We start from the raw sequence: 20,297 nt of genomic DNA on the forward strand, positions 1-20,297 counted from the left end.
CAAAGATTTCAAACAAACTTCTTTCACGTTGTCATTATGGGGTATTGTTTTTAGAATTTTGAGGGAAATAATGAATTTAATCCATTTTGGAATAAGGCTGTAACGTAATAAAATGTGGAAAAAGTGAAGCACTGTGAATACTTCCCGGATGCACTTTATGCCAGGGTAAAGTACAAAAATGCATTGCCAGTACATCTCTTCGATGCATTCCCATATTTTATTCCTTTAAAAATCCTATATTAATGGAAAAATACCTGTTCATCTGCCAGAAATCCAGTGAGCTACTAACTTCCGGGTTTGGGTTGACAATGCTACCCTCTCCTGAACTGAGATCTCAGGCTGCATTTCTAGCTCTACAAAAAACACAGTCACTTCCAGCGCTAATAGGTCTTCCAAGGTGTGGAGTAACAGATATCAAATAAAATGGTGGTGTGAAAGATATATAATGGTATCCAAAACTGGGTGGATGCTGCTTTCCTCAGATGGGGTAATCCGAAAGGAACTACAAGAAAAACAGAAATGGAAAGCGCGCACACCTAGTGCATTACCAAAGATAATTTAATAATCAAAATGTTTTATATAAAAGTAGTTACTCACAAAATGCAACTGACAAAAGGCCATAAAAACAATGCATGAACATGCACAGAACACGGGATACAGCTAACGCATTTCGGGGCGGCCCCCTGTCCTCAGAGCTGTGCCTAGCTCTGAGGAAGGGGGTGCTCCATCTAAGACTGATGGAGCATACACATAGTCGCATTTTCCAACTAAAAACTCTCATCAGTCTTTTGCTGGCCGAAATTTCGAGCGTGTGTACACGGCATTAGAATAGTGACCTGTGGAGACCTTACAAAATCTAAGAAAGTTGGCCATTGGCAGAGGCCTAAGAAACTGAATTTGGCTACTCAGAGGGAGCATCTTCTGAGGAGTCCGCTGCACCTTTATAGTATCATGAAGAGCTTGGGAAAAGTTGTTGCCAGATGATATTGCATGGGAAATTTTGCTGCTCAGCCATTCAAGGTGCCAGCCTTGACTGTGCTGTTAAATGAAGTCAATGGGCAGGAATGTATTTGAAGGAGAAGGGACTATCTGTCCATCAATTTAATTCCGTAAACTTTCCAGCAGCCACTTTAGGGATGAATGCTACACTCCCAAGACCCTCCCCACACATATATAGAGAATGGGTTCCTTGGTAGTGTACCTTTGCCAGTAAGAAGTGGCTCCCTGCTGTATCTCCTGCAAGCATTTGACAAGTCTGGTAATAGGTGATAGAAGCTGTTTCTTGCTAGAGGAATAAGGCAAAGAATATAAAAAAATGCTGGAATGTCTTCTAAAGCCAGGATCCATCCATCCTTAAAGCAGTAAATCTTCCAAGCATCACTGAGAAGTTCATTGATCTGCATGGTCATCTCTGCCAAGGGAAGAATGAAGGAAGAGACCAGGGCAGGCAGGTGCTGACTAGGAGAAAAAAAAGTAGCAATCCACTTTCTCCAGAGAAGTGTTAATCACTGGACATCTGACTGCCACCAAAGACAATAGATCTTGACCTAATGCTGATAAAGTAGCCTTATTGGTCAACTATCATCTGATGCCTAGGTGTTGCCTAAGATGTGCGTCAGTATATATACAGAGGTTTAGATATATAATGATAGGGCGATTATTACAAGCAATGTGACGGGTTATATAAACATTTGCATTATCATTCCATACACGATATAACATTTCTATAACAGATGAGTGAATCCACCTACACATATAGGTTCACTACGGAAGAGGCCCTTAACTGGTAAAGAAAGCCAGGAACTTTCTCTTTACCTGGCCTTAAAATAGTTTACCATAAGACACCACCTACACCATATTAGCAGAGCTTCTCACACTAACTATGGGAGAAAATGTTTATTAATCTTAATTTTCTGTGAGTTATTTTGCGCGTCTATTTTCTCACTTGCTTCTGGGATATAACTGTATGTCTATACTGTATGTCTAAAAAGATGACCAGTTTTATGGGTGTTTGATAACAATGTGTAATATGTTAATAGCTGTATGTATAAGAGATTGTGTGATATAGAAAGCAGATGTAGTCAATGTAAAAACCTGGAAGCTGATTTTTTTCTATGCAGAGCTGCACCAGATTTAGCATTCTTCAGTTTTAGTAAATCATCCCCAATGTGTACCTTGTTTTTCTTAAACCAGATAGAGCTTTAACTTTTTTTTAGCAAATATGGGTTCATATATCTTTATTTTCTAGGTGCTAATTTGGAAGAACTTTTGAAAAAAAACTATGTTCCTGTATTTACTCATAGCACAACTTTTACATAATTAGTGCAGCCCCAGATATGTACCCCAAAACAAAACTATCAAAGTCTGCTGATTAAAAGGATATTACATAAGTGTGATTTTTTATGTAACATAATGAAATGGTAAAACTCAAAGTAAATGTTTACATTTTACGTACGATGCTACTTTTTGGCACACGTAGGAAAAAATAATTGGTTAGTGTAAATTGTTAGCTAACATTCAGATAAGATAAAGTCAGGTTGATAAGGACACAAATTGCATGATAGCGATTTTTTTTTTTTTTTTTTTTTACAAGGAGGAAGTGCTGTGTTTCCAGTGATCTGCTACAAGCACTGCTATGGCGCATTGGGGGTAATTTACTAAAGGCACGTGCAAACTACAAGTGCAAAGTGCACTTGGAAGTACAGTTGCTGCAGATCTGAGGGGAAATGCAAGGAAAATAAAATACAGCATTTTAACTTGCACATGATTGGATAATAAAATCAGCAGAGCTTCTCCTCATTTCAGATCTCCCCCTCTGATTTACAGCAATTGCACTTCCAAGTGCACTTTGCACTTGTAGGTGCACTTGTACTGCAAAGTGGATTTGTCTTTCTTAAATAACCCCCAGTGTGTACCAAGAAGAGAAGCACGTTAGTTAATCATTTCAGCTCCTGGTTTTGTCACTGACAGCATTCAGTTTTAGCCTACCTGCTGCCCAGGTAAAACAGTGCCATTAAAAATAGCCCTCAAGACAGTTTAAAAAAAATTGTTTTTTTGTTGCATATTCAGTATATTTAAATACACATGTGCACCTGTACTATAACTTGTTCTAAACTGATCTGTGTGGCTGCCATTTTTTAGATTAGTTGTAGGCACACATTGGGGCTCTTCAGATGCTTTGAGCAAGTCTGGTACTATATCTTTAAAGCCGCGTACACACGTAGCCATCTGTCCGACGTACTTAGTCTGGCGGACGCCCGCCAAACTGTCCGTCGGAATTTTCGAACGGGCTACTTGCCCACACACGGCACTTTTTCAGTGGACTAATACGGCGTACTAAGTCCGCTGTACTTTCGAAATGAACGGACTCGCCCACACACGCGGAGGAAAGTCCGCTCATTTCGAGCGCATCTCCAGGTAGGCGGAGCCCGCGAAGGAGACGTCGCTGGCCCCGCCGCCTGGTATGGACTTAAAGGAGAACCCCCAACGCCGGAAAAAATCGGCGTGGGGGTCCCCCCTAAGTCCACAACAGACCCTTGTCCGAGCACGCTACCCGGCCAGCCAGGAAAGGGGGGCGAGCGAGCGCCCCCCCTCCTGAGCCGTACCAGGCCGCCTGCCCTCAACATGGGGGGTGCCTTGGGGAAGGGGGGGCCGCGCGGCCCCCCCACCCCAAAGCACCTTGTCCCCATGTTGATGAGGACAAGGGCCTCTTCCCGACAACCCTGGCCGTTGGTTGTCGGGGTCTGCGGGCGGGGGGCTTATCGGAATCCGGGGGCCCCCGGATACCGGCCCCCCACCCTATGTGAATGAGTATGGGGTACAATGTACCCCTACCCATTCACCTGTAAAATAAAAGTACAAAAAAAACACAACACACGAGATAAAATACTTTATTGCACAGCTCCGGGGGTCTTCCGTCTTCGGGGGTCTTCTCGCCGGACTCCTCCGCTATCTTCTTGTAGCTCTTTTGCTAGCGGAGGAGTCCGGCTTTCTTCCTCGCCGCCGGCCTCTTCTCCCGACTTTGGGGGTCTTGTCCCCCTCTTCGGTTCTTCTGCCGGGCCACCGCGCCTTCTTATAGCTCTTTTACAGACGGTGGCCCGGTCTTCTGTCGCCGCTGCCGCCTTCCGTTCTTCTTCTTCTCCTTCTTCTCCTGGAGATGTTGACTCGACGCTCTCTCCGGCCACAATGCCAGGGATGCGCTGCGCGGCCACTTATATAGGGACAAGGGGCGGTGTCACATGGCTTTATGTCACATGGGTTGGTCACATGGGTTGATGTCACATGGGGACTATGACATCGTAAGGGGGCGGGTCACCATGTGACACCAACCCATGTGACATAAAGCCATGTGACACCGCCCCTTGTCCCTATATAAGTGGCCGCGCAGCGCATCCCTGGCATTGTGGCCAGAGAGCGTCGAGTCAACATCTCCAGGAGAAGAAGGAGAAGAAGAAGAAGAACGGAAGGCGGCAGCGGCGACAGAAGAACCAAAGAGGGGGACAAGACCCCCTAAGTCTGGAGAAGAGGCCGACGGCGAGGAAGAAAGCCGGACTCCTCCGCTAGCAAAAGAGCTACAAGAAGATAGCGGAGGAGTCTGGCGAGAAGACCCCCGAAGACGGAAGACCCCCGGAGCTGTGCAATAAAGTATTTTATCTCGTGTGTTGTTGTTTTTTTTGTACTTTTATTTTACAGGTGAATGGGTAGGGGTACATTGTACCCCATACTCATTCACATAGGGTGGGGGGCCGGTATCCGGGGGCCCCCTTATTAAAGGGGGCTCCCGGATTCCGATAAGCCCCCCGCCCGCAGACCCCGACAACCAATGGCCAGGGTTGTCGGGAAGAGGCCCTTGTCCTCATCAACATGGGGACAAGGTGCTTTGGGGTGGGGGGGCCGCGCGCCCCCCCTTCCCCAAGGCACCCCCCATGTTGAGGGCACGCGGCCTGGTACGGCTAAGGAGGGGGGGCGCTCGCTCGCCCCCCTTTCCTGGGTAGCGTGCTCGGACAAGGATCTGTTGTGGACTTGGGGGGGACCCCCACACCAATTTTTTTTCGGCGTTGGGGTTCCCCTTTAAGTCCATACCAGGCGGCGGGGCCAGCGACGTATCCTTCGCGGGTCCCGCCTACCTGGAGACCCGCTCGAAATGAGCGGACTTTTCTCCGGGCGGGAAAAGTCCGCTCATTTCAAAAGTACGGCGGACTGGCATACACACGGCCGGATTGTCCGCCGAAATGCGAGTACGGCGTGCAGATTGTTGTGCAAACCAAAATTCTAAGTCCGCCGTACTGTCAGGTCAAAAAAGTATGCCGGAGGCTACACACGGGGGGATTGTTTGGCGGACTTGAGTTTGCCGGACTTTTCCACCGGATTGTTTGATCGTGTGTACGCGGCATAAGGAAGATGGAGTACTTCCAAAGTGTAGCTGCTCTCAGCTTATTCACTACTATATTATGTTTTAAATTGGGAGCTCAGATTAGAACTAGAGACCACAGTGGTGAATTGCAGAGGTTGTGGGAAGTATGCTGGAAAAACCTGTTTTTAATATAAAAATGTTAGGGTTAACCCTTTTATGACCAGAGGTAATTGATGCCAAGATGCCTAAGCCAATTTTAACAGCATCAGCATGCTTCAGATAACATGACAATTATTATACAATTAATTTGCATACCTAAATAATTTTAATATTTGTTAGGATGTATAATGTTTTATTTAGTTCACTGTCTTAATTTAATTTTTTTTGTTAATATAGGCTGACATGCTCAAAGTGCAATGACATTTTATTTATTATTTTAATTAATTTTATTAATTATTAATAATAAGTTTTACTAATTTTTCCCAGCCTGCAGAGGAGAGGCAGAGAGTGACATCAGAGCATTGGGGTGGCCCGTGAGTAGAGCGTGAGGAGAACAATAAGAGGAGACCAGGGTATGTCGCCTCTCCATCGCTTCTGTGGCATCATCGGAGTAAAAGGTCAGTGGGCGGATCTTCTCTATGGCAATGTGCCATTGTCAAGAAGGAGAATGCAATAGGGTACTGGCCCTAGCACCGGTCATCTTAGTGGCAACAGGAGACACTGGTGAATAGGGATGCCAAGTATGCATCGCATTCTGCCTCAACAGTCTGGCAGTACATTTGTAGAGGGCCTACCCATCCTGTCATCAGCGCCACAAGAGAATTTTTGTCAGATGGTGCCATGATCCAGAATTTGGGCGGTGAGTCTAATTATTTTAACGCTTAGCCAATTCTCTTTCTAAGTTTGTATATTTTTAGTAGAGTCTTTGCCTTCTGTATCTGGTATAGTGAATAGTGCAGCCACTGTGCGATATGTTCCCGAAGATACAGTGTACTACATTCTGGACAGAAATGGAGCTGTGGACAAGTTAAGTGTGAAATTGATAAGGTAGTAAGCAGAAAGAGTGAAAAAGCTGTTGAGAAATTGCAAGGGATGTAGAGGTAGGCGAATAGAAGGTCAAGGGTGATGTCTTAAGAGTACGTACTCACTCTAATGGCAACACCTTTTTTGAAGAGGCACTAGTAAAACTGAGATCTTTATGTAAAGAGCGCTTATAGTGGATACTAAAATCACGTTTAGGCTGTTGCTTGTACATCCTCCAGCATGTAATTCTCAATTATTTTCTTTAATGGTTATTATTTTGACAAATGCCTTTCTGTGGGCTGCTCGCTTTCATATTCCTTACCTGTTCTTGCTTTTAATCATTTTCCATCTTCCCTGAATGGGTTAGTTTGTACAAATCCAGTTCCAAGAATCTTATACACTGCTTGATGAGTTTCTTTTTCATAGTCCTTTTAATTCTGATGGATCTTTTCTGCTTTTTAATATATTTTTGGATATTTCTACTTATTTTCGAGTTCCTCTGCTTGCTGAAAAATAGTTTTTTAACTACTACTTGTTTGGATTTTTGTGTTGATTGAGTTTTGTTTGCGTAATAAACAATTAAACAGACTAAAATCTACAGTTAATCATATGTTCAAAAGACATAAACAAACCCTGAACGATATGCAGACTTCATTGGGTTTATGCGGCTTGTCAGCTATTTAGAGGGGTCACTGGTTTTTTGGGACCTTACATCATGATTGATGATCTGAATATTTTACCACAAATATAACATTACTTGAATTATTTCTTCTTTTGGTAGCTGATGACATTTTGGGACATCAGTTTCAGAATAGATATATTTTAATTTTAATTGATAATAACATTTTGGTTTTTTTAAATCTCCAGTGATAAATGCATTGAGATACGCTATATTTCCAAAATTATTGGGACACCCCTCCAAATCATTGGATTCAGGTGTTCCAATCACCTCTGTGGCCAAATTTGTAAAAGAATGGGTCGGTCTCTGGAGCTCATGGTACCGTTATAGGTTGCCACCTGTGCAATAATAAGTCCATCTGTGAAATGTTCTTGCTACTAAATATTCCACAGTCAACTGTTAGTGGAAGCAATTGGGAACAACAGCCACTCAGCCACAAAGTGGTAGGCCACGTAAAATGATAGCGAGGGTCAGCAAATGCTGAAGCGTACAGTGTCAGAAGTCACCAACTTTCTGCAGAGGCAAAAGCTACAGACCTCCAAACCTCATGTGGCCTTCAGATTAGCACAATGACAGTGTGTAGAGAGCTTCATGAAATGGGTTTCCATGGCCGAGCAGCTGCATCCAAGCTTTACATCACTAAGTTTAATGCAAAGCGTCGGATGCAGTGGTGTAAAGTACACCATGACTGGACTATAGAGCAGTGGAGATGTGTTCTCTGGAGTGACAAATCAAGCTTCTCTGTCTGGCAATCTAATGGACGTGTCTGGGTTTGTTGTTGTAAGGATAACGGTACTTTCCTGACTGCTTTGTGCCAAGTATAAAGTCTGGTGGAGGAGGGATTATGGTGTGGAGATGTTTTTTAGGGGTTGGGCTTGGCCCTTTAGTTCTAGTGAAGGGAACTCTTAAGGCGTCAACATTCCAAGACATTTTGGACAATTTCATGCTCTCAACTTTTTGGGAACTGTTTGGGGACAGCCCCTTCCTGTTCGAACATGACTGCGCACCAGTGTACAAAGCAAGGTCCATAAATACATGGATCAGCGAGTTTGAGGTGGAGGAACTTGACTGGCTTGACCTCAACCCGATAGAATACATTTGGGATGAATTAAAGCAAAGACTGCAAGCCAGGCCTTCTTGTCCAACATCAGTGCCTGACCTCACAAATGTGCTTCTGGAAGAATGGTCAAACATTCCCATAGACACACTCCTAATCCTTGTGGACAGCCTTCTCAGAAGAGTTGAAGCTGTTATAGCTGCAAAGGCTGGGCCACCTCAATATTGAACCCTACGGAATAAGACTGGGATACAATTAAAGTGCATGTGCTCATAAAGGAAGTGTCCCAATACTTTTGGCAATATAGTGTATTTGGTATTACAGTGTTTAAAGTTTAATACTGTATATGGTAAAAGTGTATACCAGGTAGAACTAATGATGTTGTGGATGTTCCACTCCCAGATTCAGGCATTTACTACCTTGGACATTCCTTTTTTCATTTCCCTTTTGAAAGGAGTTGGGATACGATATATATATATATATATATATATATATATATATATATATATATATATATATATATATATACATAGATATATGGATACAGGCATACCCCACTGTTAAGTACACAATGGGGTTTATTTACTAAAGCTGGAAAGTGCAAAATCAGGCTCACTTCTGCATAGAAACCAATGAGCTTCTAACCCCAGCTTGTTCAATTGAACTTTGGTAACAAAACCTGGAAGCTCGTTGGTTTCTGAGCCTGATTTTGCACTTTTCAGCTTTAGTAAATAAACCCCATTGTGTACTTAAACGTGGGGTATATATATATATATATATATATATATATATATATTTATATATATACACACCCCATCCCACATATATCATATATATATATATATATATAATAATATAATATATAATTTCGAAATATTTATTTTTTTCAGTTCAAATTTTGCCAGTTACAATAGTTTTTCAGAAATAGTGCCCTATTTACATTGGCTTGATTCTTTATACTTTCAGCCATTTGAAAAATTGGAATGAAGACCAAGGTATAGAAAAAATGTATGCCTATAACTGACAGTATATCATTTACACATACAGAGCTGCAAGTGGGCCTGTCAGTTTGCTTGTATAGATCAAGTTCTATTAACTTTTCTGACATGGGATTAGATATTTTAATATCGATTTTGAGAAACTCGTGTTTAACGGTCCACAGTTTGAATGGGTGCCAGGCTTGTCTTTCAATGAGTCTGGCTTTTGGGGACAGTTGTTTGAGGATAAATGCTCAATTGTTATTGAGCTTGAGTGATAGTGAGCAATCTTATTTTTTATTTATTTTTATTTATTTATTTATTTATTTTTTATCAAATACAAATAATCATTTGCTGTAATCATAAAGGGCTGAAGTCATGTTACATCTAATACATTTGGTTATGCTTTCAACCATATTTGATAGTTTAGGTTTATTAATGTATCATTTTTGCAGGTAAAAAAATGTGCATTTATTATTTTTTCCCTAAGAAGCCTGCAGAGCATTGCACCCAGGATCAGCAGATCGTGGGTGCAATAACCAGCTCCTGCAGACTCGCAGGATAACTCTCTGCTTCTACCTCAGGCAGGCAGTTACCTGAGAGCCCGAGTGCTTTCACACTGGGGCGCTGCACTGGCAGGGCGTCACAAAAAGTCCTGCCAGCAGTTTCTTTGCAGAGGTGCAGCGGTCCACCACGCCTCCCCATTGAAAACAATGGGGCAGCGCTGCTGTACCGCTGGTAAAGCATGGCTGCAGCGGTGTTTTGCTGTCAGATTTAACCCCTTTTCAGCCCCTAGCGGGGGTTAAAACCGCCTCGCTGGTGAGCTAATAGCGCAGCTAAAACAATAGTAAAGCTACGCTAAATAGTAGGAAATAGTTCCTTTGCACCAGCTTTAGCCCAAGCAAAGTAGTTAAAGTAAAAGAAAACCTGGAGACTAGCTTTGAAGAGTATGCAAACCCAACATTTCATATTCCTGATATGTATCTGCTGTACCATGAAAAGGTACCCTGTTTTCTTTGTATCGCTTCCTTTGTCTGAAATCCCTGGTGTTCCTGCCAGTCCCTCTGCTTTTCTATTTAAAACGAACCACACTAAGCATGAAAGCACAATGTGGTCAGTTCTCTAGCTATGCTGGGAACTCAGCCTGCTGTCCACCAATGATCAGACTTGTCCTGATACACCTCCCTTGCACAGTCTTTCACAGGGAAGCTCAATGTAGTTTTGTTTTTCCTCCCCCAGCTCTTATGCAGCTGAGAATAGAGAGAATGTGATCACTTATAAATAAAAAAAGACAAAAAAATATATTTATAATGTTTTTTGTGTATGTACACAAATGGTTTGCTTTTTATTTCTATTTAAACTGGTTGTTTTACAACATGATTGTTTACAATGACTTTAAGTGCTGCATACACATAAATACAAATAGTAATTTGCTGTATTTCAGGCATGTCCAAAGTCCGGCCCGCGGGCCAATCGCGGCCCGCAGTCCGGTTTTGAACGGCCCGCCTGGTGTGCTGCGGGATCAGGGCTGTCAAATGAGCCGATCCCCGGCACTGTGTGAAGCTCCGTCGGCTTCAAAAGTGAAAGTAAAGTGCAGAGGAGTGTGCTGTGCTCTCTGCTTCCCCCTACAGTGCAGTACCCGGCTGAATGAGGAAATGGAATGGAAAGGTACTGTACTACAAGCTAGATTCGTTTTAAAAAGGCTTTATTTATGTGTATGTGTGTGTGTGTGCATGTGTGTCTGTATGTATGTATGTGTGTGCATGTGTGTCTGTATGTGTGCATGTGTGTCTGTATGTATATGTGTGCATGTCTGTCTGTATGTATGTGCATGTGTGTCTGTATGTGTATGTGTGCATGTGTGTCTGTATGTGTGTGTGCATGTCTGTATGTATGCATGTGTGTGCATGTGTGTATGTGTGTCTGTATGTATGTGTGTCTGTATGTATGTGTGTCTGTATGTATGTATGTGTGTCTGTATGTATGTATGTGTGTCTGTATGTATGTATGTGTGTCTGTCTGTATGTATGTGTGTCTGTTTGTATGTGTGTGTGTGTGTGCATGTGTGTCTATATGTGTGTGTGTGTGCATGTCTGTCTGTATGTATGTATGTGTGTGTGTGTATGTGTGTCTGTATGTGCATGTGTGTCTGTGCATGTGTGTGTGTGTCTGTGCATGTATGATTGCATGTGTGTGTGTGTCCATGTATGTCTGTATGTATGCGTATGTGCATGTGTGTCTGTATGTATGTGCGTGTATGTCTGTCTGTATGTGTGTGCAGCATGTGTGTCTGTATGTATCTGTGTGCATGTATGTGTGTGTGTGTGTGTGTGTGTGTGTATGTATGTCTGTATGTGCGTGTATGTATGTGCGTGTATGTCTGTATGTATGTATGTGTGTGCATGTGTCTGTATGTGTGTGTGTGCATGTGTCTGTATGTATGCAAGTATATGCATGTGTCTGTATGTGTGTGTGTGCATGTGTCTGTATGTATGCAAGTATATGCATGTGTCTGTATGTGTATGCATGTGTCTGTATGTGTGTATGTCTGTGTGTATGTGTATGCATGTGTGTTACTTTTAATCCAGACCCCCCCCCCCCCATTCTTGTACCATCAGAACTGCTTTTGTGGTGCTTGTGTGTGTGATAGCAGCCAGGACTGCTGCTCCTCTGAAAAGCAATCCATATACAGATCGCTTTTCAGAGGCATTTGAAAGGTGGTAAAGAGGCATTATGTTGCCTCCTCACCACCTGTTTTAAGCCCGTAAATGTAGCATCACTATACCGCAACTGTGCAGTCTACACAGTTGCGGGGTAGTTGCAGTGCAGGCCCATTCACCCTGAGCATACCTCCAGCTGCAGCCACAGCATGTGTACACCCCCAGCTGCTCCCTCTGCAGCTAAAGGGGGAGAAGTTGGGGGTGGTAAAAACAGCTTAACCATGTAGTTTTACTGCCCCTCCAATAAGCCCTTGGTTCACATCTGCATGGCTGCATGCTGTGTGTAGGGCAGCCCATGCATTTCAATGGGCTTCCATACCCACAAAAATGCAGGGAAAGAAGTCCCAGAGCTTTTTTTTTTTTTTTTAATTGCGCTGCACCAAAAGCACCCCATGTTTCCAATGTGTGGGGTACCATTAAGACTTAACGGTACCCCTAAAGAACAGAGCATTCGTCTGTGTGTCAGGCAAACGAGCGCGACAAAAGCACGAGAATTTTTGTTGGGCCAGGTATGAGTGCTCGAATGACCGAATTTTAATGGTTCAAAGAATGTCAGGCAAAATGGTCGGCCCTCACACATGTTCACTTCATCGAATCTGGCCCTCTTTGAAAAAAGTTTGGACACCCCTGCTGTATTTTAAATAAAATCAATCATAAAGGGCTGTAGTCATGTTTTATCTAATACATTTGGTTGTGCTTTCAACCATATTTGATAGTTTAGGTTTATTAAAGTATAATTTTTGCAGGTACATGCTTCATACCATATAAGTTAAGAATTTTTCAAATTGTAATGTCTATATAATAATGGGGAAGGGTTGCTGCACTTCCACAAGCTGGCACCACCCTTTTCACGGGCCCACTGATTTACTTGTAAAGTAGGCTCTGGAAAAATACAGGCAGACTTGATGGACCACTCAGTCTTTTTTCTGCTGTCACTTTTCTTTGTTTCTAATTTTAATACTTTTGATAATATTTCTATAACTTGACTTTATGCCCTCTCATTATATAAAATAATAACTGTAGTCTCAGAAATGTCTACAATTTATATATAGTGTGTTAATAATAAACACATTGACATACACTAATAAGTTCAGCTGAAATGATGCATATAAAAAACACTTACATGTAAGGTATCCATGTGCTCTAATTTGCTCTCTCACTCTAACTATAGTAGAGGTAAAATGAACAAGGTAGAATACTAAATGTGAGCCTGTACTATGGGCAATGAGGGCATGTAACAGTCACACTGCACAGTGGCAGCAGATTGGTGAGCTGGTAGGCACATACGCTTTAGGGGATATGACTCTTACCTGGTTTTCATTTTCTCTGATGTTTAAGGGCACCTGTGTGCCACCATTCTTGAAGATCGTGTATTGACAGCTGCACTAGGACTTGGATTGATGTTAAAGACAAAGTAAACTCCCATCTGTAGGTAAGCTTAGAATAAGGCTTACCTATAGGTAGTGTACATATCTCCTAAACATGCAGCCAGTAAAATCACTGGTGAATGTGCTCTGAAGGAATGGCCGTCCATGCCGCTTCTTCAGAGCCCTGTGCCATGACCGGCGGCTCCCAAACACATGCGCATAAGTGATGTCATCGCGGCGCTGGCCAGTCACAGAGCCAGAGTACATGCACCTGGAAGGAAGACCGGGTGAAGATGGACACAGTCTCCAGCGATGACATTGCATCGCTGGAATGCTTCGTTTTGAGGTACATTTCACATAATGTACTGGTATGCGAGGCATACTAGCACATTATACCTTTGCCTTGCAGGTAAGAAAAGAAAAACGCATTAATAGTCGAGGACAAGTCAGAACCACAAACTTCTAATAAATAAAGCACATTTTTGTGTAAATCTAAAATTTTGTAATTACACACTTAAAACATTTTTGATACAAAGCAATTTTGTTTATTCAGTCAGAAAATGCAAAATAATTCTATACAAAGAGTGTTGCCTATAGCAACCAGTCAGCAATCCATTATTGATCTGACTAGATACATCTAAATGGTTTCAATGAATGCAGAGTGGCATAAATCGCAGCTCCAGGTAAAGCTGGCTATACACAATGTGATCTGTGTCCAGTTCTGCACGAAATTCGCTCAGTGGTTGGCCCTAACGGCCACTGCCAACTTCCCATCCGACATCCTTCTATTGAAAAATCTAAAGAGATCTAAAACATTGTCGGCCAAAAAATGTCTGCATCCAATCAGATGCTACCATTGTTGGGGTATTTTGACAGCTGGCGTATAGTGTGGATGGAGGAATCCTTATTTTTTGTCATTCAGCCCTTTATAAGTGTATGGTTAGCTATAAGCTGCTCTTTAGCCCCATCATATCCACTGTTTTCAAATATGGCTTTTCATATACATATGGAAATATTATGTGCGATGCTGAAATACTTCTTTTGTTAGCGAATATACAAGAACACTTGAATCTCTTACAAATTTCATGCTAAACTAATTTTTGTATTTAAAAAAAAGACTGAATTCAGCCTTAAAATTGTGTTCCTGTGTTTATACCACTTAGTTAATAAAAGAAGATTATCAGAAGAATGCAGTCATCCTTCAGGATTTATACGTAACTTGGTTGCTATGGGTAGCTGATCTTTGGACATAATCATTCACCTCACACTACCATATTAAAAAATCCCAAAAACCCAAGAAAGAGTCATTATCTGTGCATATATGTATTGTGAAAGGATTTGTTTTCTGATCACTTGTACGTCTTTATGTTAGTGCCGCACTCCTTCTTCCCCTAAGGCTGTGCTACTTCGTCTATTATGGAAGAGCCTGAAATGTGTTGCACTTCAGCGATGATGGATCTAAATCAAAAACAAATGTGCTTTTTTGACACAAACAGTAAAACACAATGGAAATTGTTTTATTTCAAATCCCATATATTGGATTTCCAATGAAGTGAGAGCAGTTGAGCATGTGATATCATGCCTGTACTTTACAATCGCCTGATAATATTTCATTATGTTTGAGCAACTAGGCCCAAAACCCAAATCCCTCAAAGTAGAGGAAATGAGCCCAGCTTACTACCACACACACCTGACACAAATCTGAGAGCTTTAATACACAAATTGACAAGGTTGAGAAATTCTATCCCTTTATTTAAAAAAAAATAACGTTTTTTTGTACATATGATAGTATTTAGAGAAAAATTTCAATGCAATACTTCCACAATAGTTCACTGAACTTGAGCACCAAACGCTGCTGATGTGAGTGTCCTTGGTCTAAAAGAAGAAAAACACAAAAGAGTATCACAGCTAATTTGTCTGTGCTATTTTGTGATTCACAAGTACTGTATGTTTTGTAATGCAGGCTCTCTGTCTACTTGGACAGGCTACATGGTCACCTTCCTAAATATTTCTATTCAGAACGGCGTTGGTGTGTGGAATGGTAATATATGAAAGGACCAAGGTTATCAAAGCAGAGCTGTATGAATAATATAGAGTTAAAATGGATACATATAAAATCCCCCCCCCCCCCCCAAAAAAAACCTTGGCAATAACTTGGTTGAACATATCCTTAGATACTGAATTAAATTCATAGGCATATGTTTTGTCTATTACATTTTTGAGAGACATAAGGACTGACGGTCCTAAAGACAGCAGGTGCTGCCACCAGTTCCTACACTTGTGACAAGTGTAGGTCATGGCAGCATTGTGCACCTACTGTGACAACAGGCATCTGGTTTTAATGGTGGATTCTAGCAACACAACACTGGAATATATATGACTCATTACCGGGCATTTACTAAGAAAGGTAGCCCTTGGCTACCATAGATGCTGTGAAAAAAAAACCCAAAAAATATATATTAGTATTGTATGATATTTTATATAAGCATTTATGTTAAAAGAAGCTATTTTAGATGAAAGTAGAGTATGATGCATCATGAGATTTTTCATAAAAGTACATGAACGAAAGAGACAATATTTGCTCTCTTACTTTTTCACCCCATAAAGACACTTATGTGTAATGTTCCCTGACTTTCATCTGTTGCATTCTATAGCACTAGCCGGGTAGAGCTTTGTGCAAGTTGCATTTGACCAGTGGTACTTACGCATTTAGACATGTTCTGCTAGAGCAAGGCTGTAAGTAGTCCACTGGTTGCAGGTGTCCGATGACCATGCAGTGTGACCAGTGGACTACTTTTTTTTATAGATAACATATATTTTATATTGGGGGTAATAGTTAAGAAATGTCATATGAATATGTTCTGCATTGCAAAACTCAAGTGATACAATATGTAATAAGCTATTTTTTTATTGTTTAAAGATTGAATAACAAAAAATTCTGATATTACTTCTGTTTGTACCATGAAAGATCTGCAGAATTAAATGATTGCTCAGCAGAATGCCCTTTTACTAAATAATTTAATTGGTACCAAGCAGCCAATTGACATAAATTGATTAGCATTTTGGAAGTTATTTTTGTCATTTGCATACAGGATATTTGATTCAAGTAAGTCCAAAAAACAAATATATTACATCTTCATTTTGTGGGCTGTAAGATGAGCACATTAATGGTCGAGTGAGCCTTGATCTATTGCTTGTACTAAAAAATAAAAAAAAATAAAAATAAGACACAGGTGCAGTTTTTACATGAAAATTTTCTTTGACTAAAAGAATTGAATAAAGAAGTTAGCTTAAATATGTGACTGTAAATAGTTTGGTTTTATAATGGTTATTATACAACCACTCAGTAAAAGATCAGATTATTGTGCAAAATGAAATACTAAATTAAATATATAGAGTGTATCTGATTTATTGAAATCTGAAATAATAAAGGTAAAAAACAAAACAAAAAAAAACCTAGGGTATAGCTTTCGTGATTCTACAGTCAATAGATATTTATTAGGGTGGAGATATCAGACATCAAGTCAAAGAAAACAATGCACAGTGACAAATCATGAATATAGCATAGAAGATTTGCATGACATAAAAAAAGGACATAAAATTGTGCAAACCTATAACCTACAACTTTGGCCACATGCTCCAGATACTGAGTGTCCGAAGTAGAGGTAAGCATTGTTCTGTCTAAATAAATAAATAAATATATATATAATATATATATATATATATATATATATATATATATATATATATATATATATATATATATATATATATATATATATATATATATATATGCACATATACTCAGGGGTGCATCATCCACACACACATATATAATATAATATTATATATATAATATTATATATATATAATAGTACAATATATATATATATATATATATATATATATATATATATACACACACACATTCAAAACCATAATAATTGATGTGAAAGTAGAAAAACAAATAATATTGAAATCTTTGAAGGGGGAAAGATTCCGAAATAAAAACACCAGAGATGAAAGAAAAGCATACATTTGTCAAAATACAAAAATATAAACAACACATTCCTTAAAATTATATATTGTTGGAATTTGTATATTTCAGTGCTTAAATAGTTGGGCTGCAGCTGAGTTTTAATGAAAAGAAGCAGACATTAAGGGGAAAATGAGTGGTAAGCCATGCCAGGAAAGGGTTAACAGGGGAAGCAGGAGGGGATGAGCAAGATTGGAGCATGTGTTGCAGTGAGTAAGAAGTAGCATGGTCTGAGGGTTAGGTTAGATTTCCAAAGCTCTTATAGCTGATCGACCAGCCCGTCGGAGTCACTATTCAACCCGAGTCCCAAACACACGCCTCACTAACTACTTTACAGCCACTTCCATTGATTTTCTTTATCAAATAAACATAATACCCGTTACAGCAACACTTCCTCTTCTCGCAGTCAGAATGCCACAAGCATGCAGGCTGCATTTCTCCACTTTGCAGCGTCTTCCCGTCTATAGTAATTGTACCTTGTGACATCAAATGGCAAAAAATGACTAATTGCTGTGAGGATTTCGTTATAACCTTCAAAGCATAAGTACAACAAGAAAGCCTTAGAATACAGACAAAAATAAAATAAAATATGATCATATTTTTAATAGAGCTAATAAATGGTTAATTTGTCTCTAATTGTCCCCATTTTTTTGTCTTTTTTTCATACAATTCTTCAGAGGTTCTATGTCCTACAGGTCAAAGGTATTTTAGTTACATCAAAATTATGTTTATTATAAGTCCTTCTCTCAGTTATCCAATTTTTTTTTAATGTTATTTTTAAATGCTGTATGTTCTCCTATATATATGTGAAAGAGTTGTTGAATTATTCATTATTATAATTACTATCATCGTTGTTATTATATTACTAGACCTTTCCAGGTGGAAATCATTTTATTATTGTAATTCAATATCTGAAGAATTTCTCAGTAGTCCTTTTATAATCATTTTTTAGGGGGTGGGGATGGGATGTTTTGTTTAAAAATGAGATAGATAAATATTTGAAATGGCTCGTAGTCAGTTATAGATTTCAGTTTATCTAATCAATTGAAATGCCAATAATTTGATTAAAGGTTTGGTGTTTTACAAACAACCGTTTTGTGACATTTAGGTGTCACAGTCAGGTGTCTTTCCAATAAGGTTCTTGTGTCATAGAATGTCTTTTGCATGCTGTCACATTTTTGCATTTTTTTTTTAGTGCTAATAGAGGATTAAAATGAAAAAAAAAACGATACAAATAAAAAGGTTTATTCAATCGAAATGCTATGGTGTTTTGGTGAATGTTTTTAGGAAGAGCCCTTAAAAATCCAGGTGAATTATATGTGATCATACAGTGATTGCAGAATATTAAATTAAACTTAGATAAATCCGCATTGAAGGAGGCAGCACCCAACCCTGAATTTATTTCCCATTTTCTATAACAGCATCACTGCGCTCCTCTCTTTGCAATGACAATGTGCCAAATCTCGGCATTTTGAAAACATTTTCCATATGCTTTAACAGGAGGCTGATAGACAAAGGACAGAAGATGGGCTATTTTCTTCTGAGGTATAGTTCCTTTTCATCTTTTTACTTTACATAAAATTTAAACATGTTTTCCAGCAGGTACTCTTTGGTCATTCTTTGTGTAGGAATGCAATTTTTTTAATCAGATATATGGATTTTTCTTTATGATGAAAGACTTGTGTAGATTGTGTGGATCACAATCTTTGTAAAAAGTATTGATCCATTTAGTGTAGGATTGTTTCTTTTCCCGCAAATTAAACATGGTTTTAATTAAGATGGTTTCGAAGTTTGATGTGCTTCTGATTTTGAGAATCTGTTTTTTATTTTCATTTCTAATAATCGTTTTTTTTAAACACGTGTTACTTTCTAGTTACTGAATGTTGCAATGTTAAAAATACCCTTTTCTAGTTTATTTTTAATTACATTTTATTTTCAAAGTAAAGTCTACATTTGTACAGTTGGTTTTATTATTTTGTGCTGACTAAGGAATATTAGCTGAAGTGATTTGATCAGGGTTAATCATATATGGACAAGGCTGTATTGTTTCAGGTGATTGAAACTAGGTCTGTTCTGTTTACTTTTTTGTCTGATTTGTTCTTATTTAATTGCCATAATTAGTGCTGTTTGTTTCGTCTTTTTTTCCAGTGTTTCTTTGGATTTCACTTGAACCCTACTATTAGACGTGCTGTATTAATATTACTCTTGGGATTTTTGGTGGATTTAAAAATAGTGCAGTTTTTGGAGTTTGGACAGTAGACCTTTTTTTTTTTTTTTTGGTATTGGTGTTATAGGGGTTTTGGAGATAGTAGGATGACTTTCTTCTGGGGCCCGCAGTGATGTGATTTGTTTATAAACACTGGATGGTTGCCTGGAATGGAAAGGGGGGGGGGGGAGACTGTCAGAGAGCTTTGACCTCTTAAAGCCCAGAGGGCTCCTGAACCCATAACCCTGTCTGCTCTCTGGCTCTTTCTACCTTCTCTTCTCCCTTTCGTGTCATCTTTTTTTTTTTCCTTTTTATCCCAGTGCTTGTGTCTTTGTTCAGAATTCCACTATCTCTGTTTTCTTTATTGCCGTGCTTGATTTTTATTCTTACCCTCTATTAGTGATTATTTGCTCCTGTTTTTTTTTACATATTTTTATTTAATCATTTTAATGTATTTTTAATTTGACTATGATAAAATTTCCTTCCTGTTTTAGCTTCTTTTACATACAGCTTGACTTTATTCTCAGGAATTGTTTCACACGTTACCCTAGGCTTTATAAAAGTTATACAAATTTTAATAAAAAAAAGTACCATAAAAGTTATGTTATATGTTACACATCCTTCTTGCATGAACTGCTTTTTCTTGAGTGAAAGAATGCCTCTGTGGGACCAGTACTCACCTCTCTAAATCTCACTAGCCAAGTGCTTTGCTTTCTCTTGAGATCATTTTGTTCCAATCAAAAGTCAGCATAGGAAGCCTAATGACTGATTGTCACCGGCAATAAGTTTGTTTTAATTGTTTGTTTTGTAGGAATCAGCTGTGACTTGAAAGGGGGGAGCAGTAATTGACAGCCAGGGCAACTGTATTTACAACACATT

The 20,297-nt window shown here is 39.6% G+C and overlaps 1 long non-coding RNA gene across 2 annotated transcripts in view; it reads right to left on the reverse strand.

Moving 5' to 3' along the window:
* Positions 1 to 14,898: 14,898 nt before the first annotated feature.
* Positions 14,899 to 20,297, reverse strand: part of LOC143997330 (uncharacterized) — a 7,710-nt gene continuing 2,311 nt past the window's right edge. For both annotated transcript variants that reach the window (XR_013277676.1, XR_013277675.1), the window contains 3 exons: positions 17,589 to 20,297; positions 16,309 to 16,375; positions 14,899 to 15,051 (listed from right to left, as the gene is read on the reverse strand). The exon at positions 17,589 to 20,297 is cut by the window's right edge. This is a non-coding gene — a long non-coding RNA (uncharacterized LOC143997330). The remainder of the gene's footprint in view (positions 15,052 to 16,308; positions 16,376 to 17,588) is intronic.

The sequence above is a fragment of the Lithobates pipiens genome, unplaced genomic scaffold (assembly GCF_037356315.1).
Source record: "Lithobates pipiens isolate NorthernLeopardFrog02 unplaced genomic scaffold, aLitPip1_a1.2 Scaffold_19, whole genome shotgun sequence".
Lineage (NCBI taxonomy): Eukaryota > Metazoa > Chordata > Amphibia > Anura > Ranidae > Lithobates > Lithobates pipiens.